General features: G+C 46.7%; 1 long non-coding RNA gene across 1 annotated transcript in view; it reads left to right on the forward strand.

The window, feature by feature from the left end:
* Positions 1 to 4,122, forward strand: part of LOC102019693 — a 9,139-nt gene extending 5,017 nt beyond the window's left edge. The window contains exons 3-4 of the long non-coding RNA XR_260364.1: positions 590 to 700; positions 3,336 to 4,122. This is a non-coding gene — a long non-coding RNA (uncharacterized LOC102019693). The remainder of the gene's footprint in view (positions 1 to 589; positions 701 to 3,335) is intronic.
* The last annotated feature ends 3,173 nt before the right edge of the window (positions 4,123 to 7,295 follow it).

Here is a 7,295-nt window from a genome sequence, read left to right on the forward strand (position 1 = left end):
GAAAGAAAGAATGAACTACCAGGTGTAGTGGCGCACACCTGTAATCCCAGCACTTGGGAGGCTGAGGCAGGAGAATTGTTGTGAGTTCAAGACCAGCCTGGGCTACAAAGTGAGCTCAAGGCCAGCCTGAACTGCATAGCGAGACCCTGTCTCAAAAAAGACAGAAAAGAAAAAAAGAAAGAAAGAAAGAAAGAAAGAAAGAAAGAAAGAAAGAAAGAAAGAAAGAGTGAGCAAAGGGAAGGAAAGGAAAATATTGTTTGGCTGGCGGGTTAGATGAGACAGTTACAGCCAGGAACAGTGGTGAACACCTGTAATACCATCATTAAGAGGCTGAGGCAGGAAGATCTCAAGTTCAAGGCCAGCCTGGACTATATAGAAGACTTGGTTGAAAGAAGGAAGGAAAGAAGAAGGAAGGAAGGGAGGGAGGGAGGGAAGAAGGAAGGAAAGAAGGAAGGAAGGAAGGGACAGAAGACTGGCTTGGCAAATAAGGTATATGGAGATGATTTCTCCCAAGATGGAATATCTTTAATCTGAAGTTCCATGGTTTAAACAAAAATGTTTAAAATTTGGATACAATTTCCCTTTCCAGGCAAGATGGAGTAGCAGGGATCAAATCTATCCTCCTGCCTAAAACGAGCAACCAAACAGACATGGATTTCAAGATGTTGGACATTAGGACAGTGATGCCTGAGAAAAAGAAGTAAGTGAGGGGAAGCCCACAATCGCCATGGCTACCGTAGGAGAGCTCCTAGGAGGCACTGCAGGAGGGAAAGCCCAGGACTCCCCCACTGACAGCAGAGCTGAGAGTAGAGCTGAGAGTTTGGGGCCACCAAGGTGGCCAGTGCTCAGGACATAGTACTAGGCAAAGAGAACTGTGGAGCTTTGCAAAGTGCCCCCTCAAGTGCTCAGCAGAGCACAACCCCTTATCTCAGTGGAAGGAAACTACCAAAGCCAAGGAAAGAAGGAGCTGACAATGACAGGAAACAGTAGCCAGTAGTCGTATAAGGCCAGAGCAATACCTGCCCCCCTTACCCAGACTGCGAGACCTTATCATTTATAGAGCAGGAGTTAGAGTTCTCAGAAGGGTGGGGATTCCTTAGCCCTAGTTAAGCACCACTCAGTCCCACCTAATCACCTAACAAATGCGTTTTGGCATGGAGACTGAACCCAGGGCCTCATACATACTAAGTACATGTGCTAGGAACTGAGCTACACTCCGACACCCTATCCCTAACAAATCTTAAAAGCAAGACTAGAAGGAACCAAACTCTTTCTAAGTAACTTAACTGTACCCCCGAAAACAATATTTATAGAAATCCAAAAATAGCCAGTAGCTGAACATGGTGATGCACACCTGTCATCCTAGCACTGAGGAGGCTGAGGCAGGAGAATTGCCAGAAATTCAAGGCCAGCATGAACTACAGTGCAGATCCCGCCTCCAAAACAACAACCACAAATAGCCAATACCCTAACACATGAAATTCATAAAGCCTGAATCTCAAATAAAAAATGACCAGTCAAAGCCAGGCATGGTGGCACATGCCTGTAATCCCAGCACTTGGGAGCCTGAAGCAGGAGGATTGCTGAGACTTTGAGGCCAGCTCGGGCTCCATAGCAAGTTCAAGGTCAGCCTGAACTACATAGCAAGACTCTGTCTTAAAAAAAACTGCCAGTCATAGCTAGGCATGGTGGTGCACACATGTGATCCAGGTGCTTAGGAGGTAGAGACAGGAGGATCACAGGTTCAAGACCAGCCTGGGCTACCTAGTGAGTTCAAGGCCAGCCTGAACTATATAGCAAGACCCTGTCTCAAAAAAAGAGAACTACCACTCTTGCAAAAATATGACCCATAATGAAGAGAAAAATCAATTGAACCCAACCCAGAATGGACACCTATGTGTGGATTACACAAAGACACTAAAGCACCTATCATAACTGTCACTGGTTGGCCGGGTGTGGTGGTGCACGCCTGTAATCCCAGCACTCGGGAGGCTGAGGCAGGAGGATCGTTGCGAGTTCCGGACTGCCCTGGGCTACAAAGTGAGCTCAAGGCCAGCCTGAGAGGCATAGTGAGACCCTGTCTCAAAAAGACAAAAAAAAAAAAAAACAACCTGTCACCAGTTAGTGCAGGTTCTCAGCCACAAGTAAGATGGAAATAAAACATGGGCTGAGCCTGATGATGACATCTCTACTGCCCAAGGGCCCCTGCTCCAGCTTCAAGGTATCACCAATCAGCCGAGGGTTCTTGCTCAATTCACACAGAATCATGAATTGACAGAGGGCAGCTCCTCCTGTGTTACCAGCCCTGCATGATGCCTGGAGCCAGCAGCTACGCAGGTCTCAGGAATCCTTCTGGCCACCACAGATAGTGGCTTCTCACTGTTCTGCATTGCTGTCCACCATGCTTGGCTGCGAGCCACCTTCAGTGTCACCAGCCCTGCTGCCGGAAGCTTTCCGCCCTAGTTGCCTTCGGTGTTAGCAGCTCTGAGTGCGCTATCTTAGGATGCTCCACTGCAGGTGGAAATCACAGGTAAGCAGGAGTATGCTGTCCAGAAGAGGCTGCTAAAACTCATGCTGCAGCATAAGGAAGAACAGCACATGGGCTGAACTTGAGGTGTAAGGAGGTTGCTTATAACCTGCAAAACAGGCAGGCTCGTGCGTGCCCAGGGTCAGCCTTTCTGTTTGGTCATGGGTGGGGGGGCCTTCCCAGACCTGAATGAGGAGGGGTACGGAGGGAAGGGGTCACACAGAGAGACTGTAGGGTAGAGTCCTTCATGACTAGAGCCTGCTGCAGCCAAAGCTAATATCTCCCAGCCACCCAGAGGAATTCTCATGCGGTAGTGCTGACTGCTTGGTGTTGGGGCAGCTGCAGAACATGATTTCCTTCTGTGGAGTGTCAGGCCCTTCTCTCTTGTCTCATGTTTTCCATATGTTATAAACAGAGTCTCAAAGTTATTTTTTAAAATTTACCTACTTTGTCTTTCTCTCTTTCTTTCTCTCAGACAGGATCTCGCTTTGTAGTTCAGGCTGACCTCAAGCTTGTGGTGCTCCTCCTGCCTCAGCCTCCCTCACAGACTCCCTAGTGCTGGGATTACAACAACAGCACACTTGGCAAAATCTCATCTTTCTTAACACCTTCCTAATTTTTTTCAGTGCTGGCTTAAACTCCAGGCCTTGTGGATGTGGGACAAATGCTGTACTATTGAGTTGCACTCCCAGTTCTACCCGCATCCTCTCTCCAGCTACTGCCCAGTTAATCTGTCCCAATCACAGCCTCTCGGGGGTTTGCTTCTGCTGTCTGTTTTCTCTCAGGTTCTTCCTTTAACTTCTTCCAGTGAGGTTCCCACTCCAGTCTCCACCAGGATTTCTCTTCCAGACTCACCGATGGCTTCTTTGTTGCTGCATTACAGTAAGTCCTCAACTTACAAACTTTCAGGTAACCAACTGTCACAGGTACAAATGGACCTCGCTACGAGCATTTGTAGATGGGAACAAATCTCGGAAGTAGCTCACGTGTCTGCTGGTCTTTGTCTCAGTTGTGCTGCTGTGAGCTTACTGTGCAGTGTGCCAGTGGACACAGTGCTCAGTCAGAGCCCAGGATGTCCGGGATCAAGAGGAAGAGCAGTGGTGATGCGGCAGGGACAGCTAGCAAGCACAAAGCAATAACCATGGAAACAAAAGTGAAAATCCTGGAGAGACTAAACCGAGGTGAAAAGATGGTAGACAAAGAGCCAAGAGGAAGAACCAAGGAGATTCACAACACAGGAAAAGACAAGAGGATCCTCCTTACTTGAAGAGGCACCGATAGTTTTTGAGGCACAGGACCCCAACGTGGGACAGTACACAAAAGTTGCAACAGCCGTTTAGAATGTCAAACAGTGCAAGAGACACCTAAGAAAAAAAGAGGCACTACTCAGACATCGTTTTTTCAAGTGAATGGAAAGAACTGAACCCATCAAAAACCCTGTGTCATCAGCCTGAGGCGTGGTCTCTTGCCCTCCGTCTCTGAAAGGTGATGACCCTTCAGCTCCACTGTCTCCCACCTACCCCCTCCTCCAGCTCATCCCTTCTTGTCAGCTCGCTCCCTGCAATCCCCTGTACGCCACTTGTACTGTAGGGTACCACCACTCTAAGATAATAGTAAAAGTAAAAATAGTTTATTTACAATTTGTGTGTGTGTGTGTTTTATGCTTTACATTGTGTATTTGTGACAAAAGGGTATACAACTCACTTTGTCAGACTTACGGAGGAATCTGACTTTTCTCCCAGAGTAGAGCAAGTTCATAGGCCTGCATCCCTTTCAGTTCCTATCTTGCTTCCCAGTGTTTTCCACAGCATGCTTTCCCTCCTGCAGTAGTTTACCACTCACTCCCCACTGATTCTGGGAAACCACCCTGCTCTGTGACCTCACCTCGACGCCACCTTTTATGAGGTCCCTTGGCAGGCGCCTTCCTATCTTTGAGCTTCTAAATGCTGGGGTTCCTGTCCTTGGCCTAAGGCTCTTTCTAAACCTCTCTGGAAAATCTCAAGAATCATGGCTTTAAATACATCCATTGAAAAAAAAAATATATCCATGTACTAATAACTCCAAGACCACAACTATCCCTCGGGATTAGCAGGCGTGTTGGTTCCAGGACCCTTCCCTCCAGGACACTAAAACCTTCCATCTCTGGTATAAAATGACACACTATTTGCATCTAACCTCTAGAAATCCTCCCACATACATTCATGCATTTCTAGATTATGATACCAAATACAAAGTAAATGCTATGTTAAACATTCCTACACTGGCCTGTTAAGGAAATAACAACAAGAAAAAAGTCTGTCCATGTTCAATACACACACAAATTTTTCCCAAATATTTTCAGTCTACAGTTGGCTGAATTCACATATGCAGAACCCAAGAATATGAAGCGCTGACTGTATATCTCTCACCTAAAATCTCCCCTGGCTCAAGCCTGTATTTCCAACTGCCCACTTGACTGATCCCCTGAAATGTCTCAAAGGCATTTCAAGTGTGCATACCAAGTTAATTCACCCACCCACCCTATACAAATTACTGTCTAGCCACAAAATTACTGGAATTTGGAGATGATCTTCTGTCGGACTTCTCATCCAACTCTGTCCAGGGTGAACAGATACCTGAACTAGGTGCTCACAGATGTATAAGAAAAGTAAGAATAAATCAAACCAAGAGAGCCAAAATCTTGTGATCAGGTTCTAGCAGCCTCTAGGACTCAGCCCTTGTTACCATCTTCAGTAACCTTTTATTCAGAATCCACCAAGGAGGCAGCAGAGGATTTGGAGGATATCAACTGTTTTAGCAAGGGCAATACAACTCAATTATCATAGGAATGCGACCTGACCAGTAAGCCATCATGTTATCTTCCTTCGCCCATATCTCAGCAAAGCATCTAGTATTGATCCCAGGGCTTACAATGTTTATGCTAGACTTCCTCCAGAACCCAGTAATCATGGCTTGGTCAGGCCTCAGGCAATACACAAAATGGTAACTAAGGAATGTCCTTCTCCACAATCTTCAACATCTCCCTGTCCCTTCCCCCTCCTTCTGTTACTCGGATGTGCCAGTACCAAAGAATGGACTCCAAGACAAAGGACGTTAAGAGCAGGAAAGGTTTATTGAGAGAAAGCTCTTGAAAGACAGGAAGGGTTTTGCCACTGAGGCTTTGTCCAAGGCTATTTTATACAGCAGAATCACAATGTGCAACTTGGGTATCTACGGGTCAAACTATTTGTAGGATTAATAGTTGCTTAGCTAATATTGATCCAACAGAGAAACAAAGAACATAGCAAGGGTATATGCAAGCATCATTAACCTGAGCTTGTCTATAACTTCTAAAATAACAAGAAAGGCAACGGGGTTGGTGCAATCCCAGCACTCATGAAGCTGAATGCTCCTGAGGATTGCAAGATTTCCCTAAGTTTGAGACCAGCCTGAACTACATAGTGAGTCCGCCACACATTAAAAAAAAAGGAAAAAGAAAAGAAAGAAGAAAAAAACCAAGGGCATGCCTGGAAAGGACAGGAGTATGGTCAGGGTATCTGATCACCCACCCATGCACCTGATTGCCGCATCTAGCGCAGCTCTCAAAGTTGGGGGGTGGGGAACGGGACACGGTGGGAGGATGGAGAAATAAAGAGTCACAATACAAAAAGCTGAGCTCAGATGGATCCCTCTCTCCAAATGAGAGAAAAGGAACTGCTCAACCACTCCGCGCATTTATTTGTACATTGAGAAGGTTGGTGTCACGTGACACCCCTCTCTGCCTAGCAACCTGTTAGCGCTTGATGGCTGCAGTGCCTGGTGCTCTCTGGACTGGAGCAGTCTGTTCACGTGGCTCGCCTCCGGGCTCCTTGTTCTCAGGACCCACCTTGCTCCAACTCTGCACAGGCGATCCATCTCCAGCTTCAGCCGCTTCCCACACCAGATGCCTCGCTGAGCCCACAGAACCAGGAGATACTAATTACAGTACAATCTCAGGCTGCTGTTTATTTTTAGGGAGGGTCACAGCCTGGCTGTGGCATCTCCACCTTGAGGCCCGGCCCTCTTCAAATTTGCCTCCAGCCACAATTTTGATGTCTTATCCCCTGCACTCACCCCCTGGAGGTCCTATCCCTTGCCGACTGCCTGTCAGAAATTTTTATCTAATTTAGCTGTTTCTAATTCTTCCCCTCCGTCCAATCTGGCTTGCCTTGAATTTGAGACCCTCCTGTCTCAGCCTCCCAGGTAGCTGGGATTACAGGTGTGCACTTGTACTTTTCCTTCAGTTTTACCATAACTGGTAAACACATATGAGTATGTCGGTTTGCTGTTTCCTCGACCGTAAATTCTAGAAGGGCAGAGCCCAGGTCACTCCTGATATTTGCTCCCCCTCATCCACACCCACCCACTTAGAAGTATCCCAAAGGTCCTCAGTAAATATTTGACAGAAGAAAGGAATATATGGGTGAGTGAAATGATGGAGAACTCTGCCCTATGTTGTAGGATAGTCTTGAATCTCTCCATAAATCAGGACAAGCAGGTTAATTGCCTTAGTTCAATCCACAGGCCTTCTTCTTGGAGCCTCTCCATCCTGTAAATGTACTTTTCATCCAAATAACCTGGACAGGTGGGGAGAGGAAGGGAAAGTTGAAATGATTAGAATTCGATGTGTAAACCAGCACAGTGATGTACATCTGTAATCCCATGGAAGGTGAGGCAGGAGGATCACTTCGAGTTCCAGATCAGCATGAACCACAGAGGGAGACTCCCATCTCAAAAAAAAAAAAAAAAA

The sequence above is a fragment of the Chinchilla lanigera genome, unplaced genomic scaffold (assembly GCF_000276665.1).
Source record: "Chinchilla lanigera isolate Chin_1 unplaced genomic scaffold, ChiLan1.0 scaffold00015, whole genome shotgun sequence".
In the NCBI taxonomy this organism is placed as follows: domain Eukaryota; kingdom Metazoa; phylum Chordata; class Mammalia; order Rodentia; family Chinchillidae; genus Chinchilla; species Chinchilla lanigera.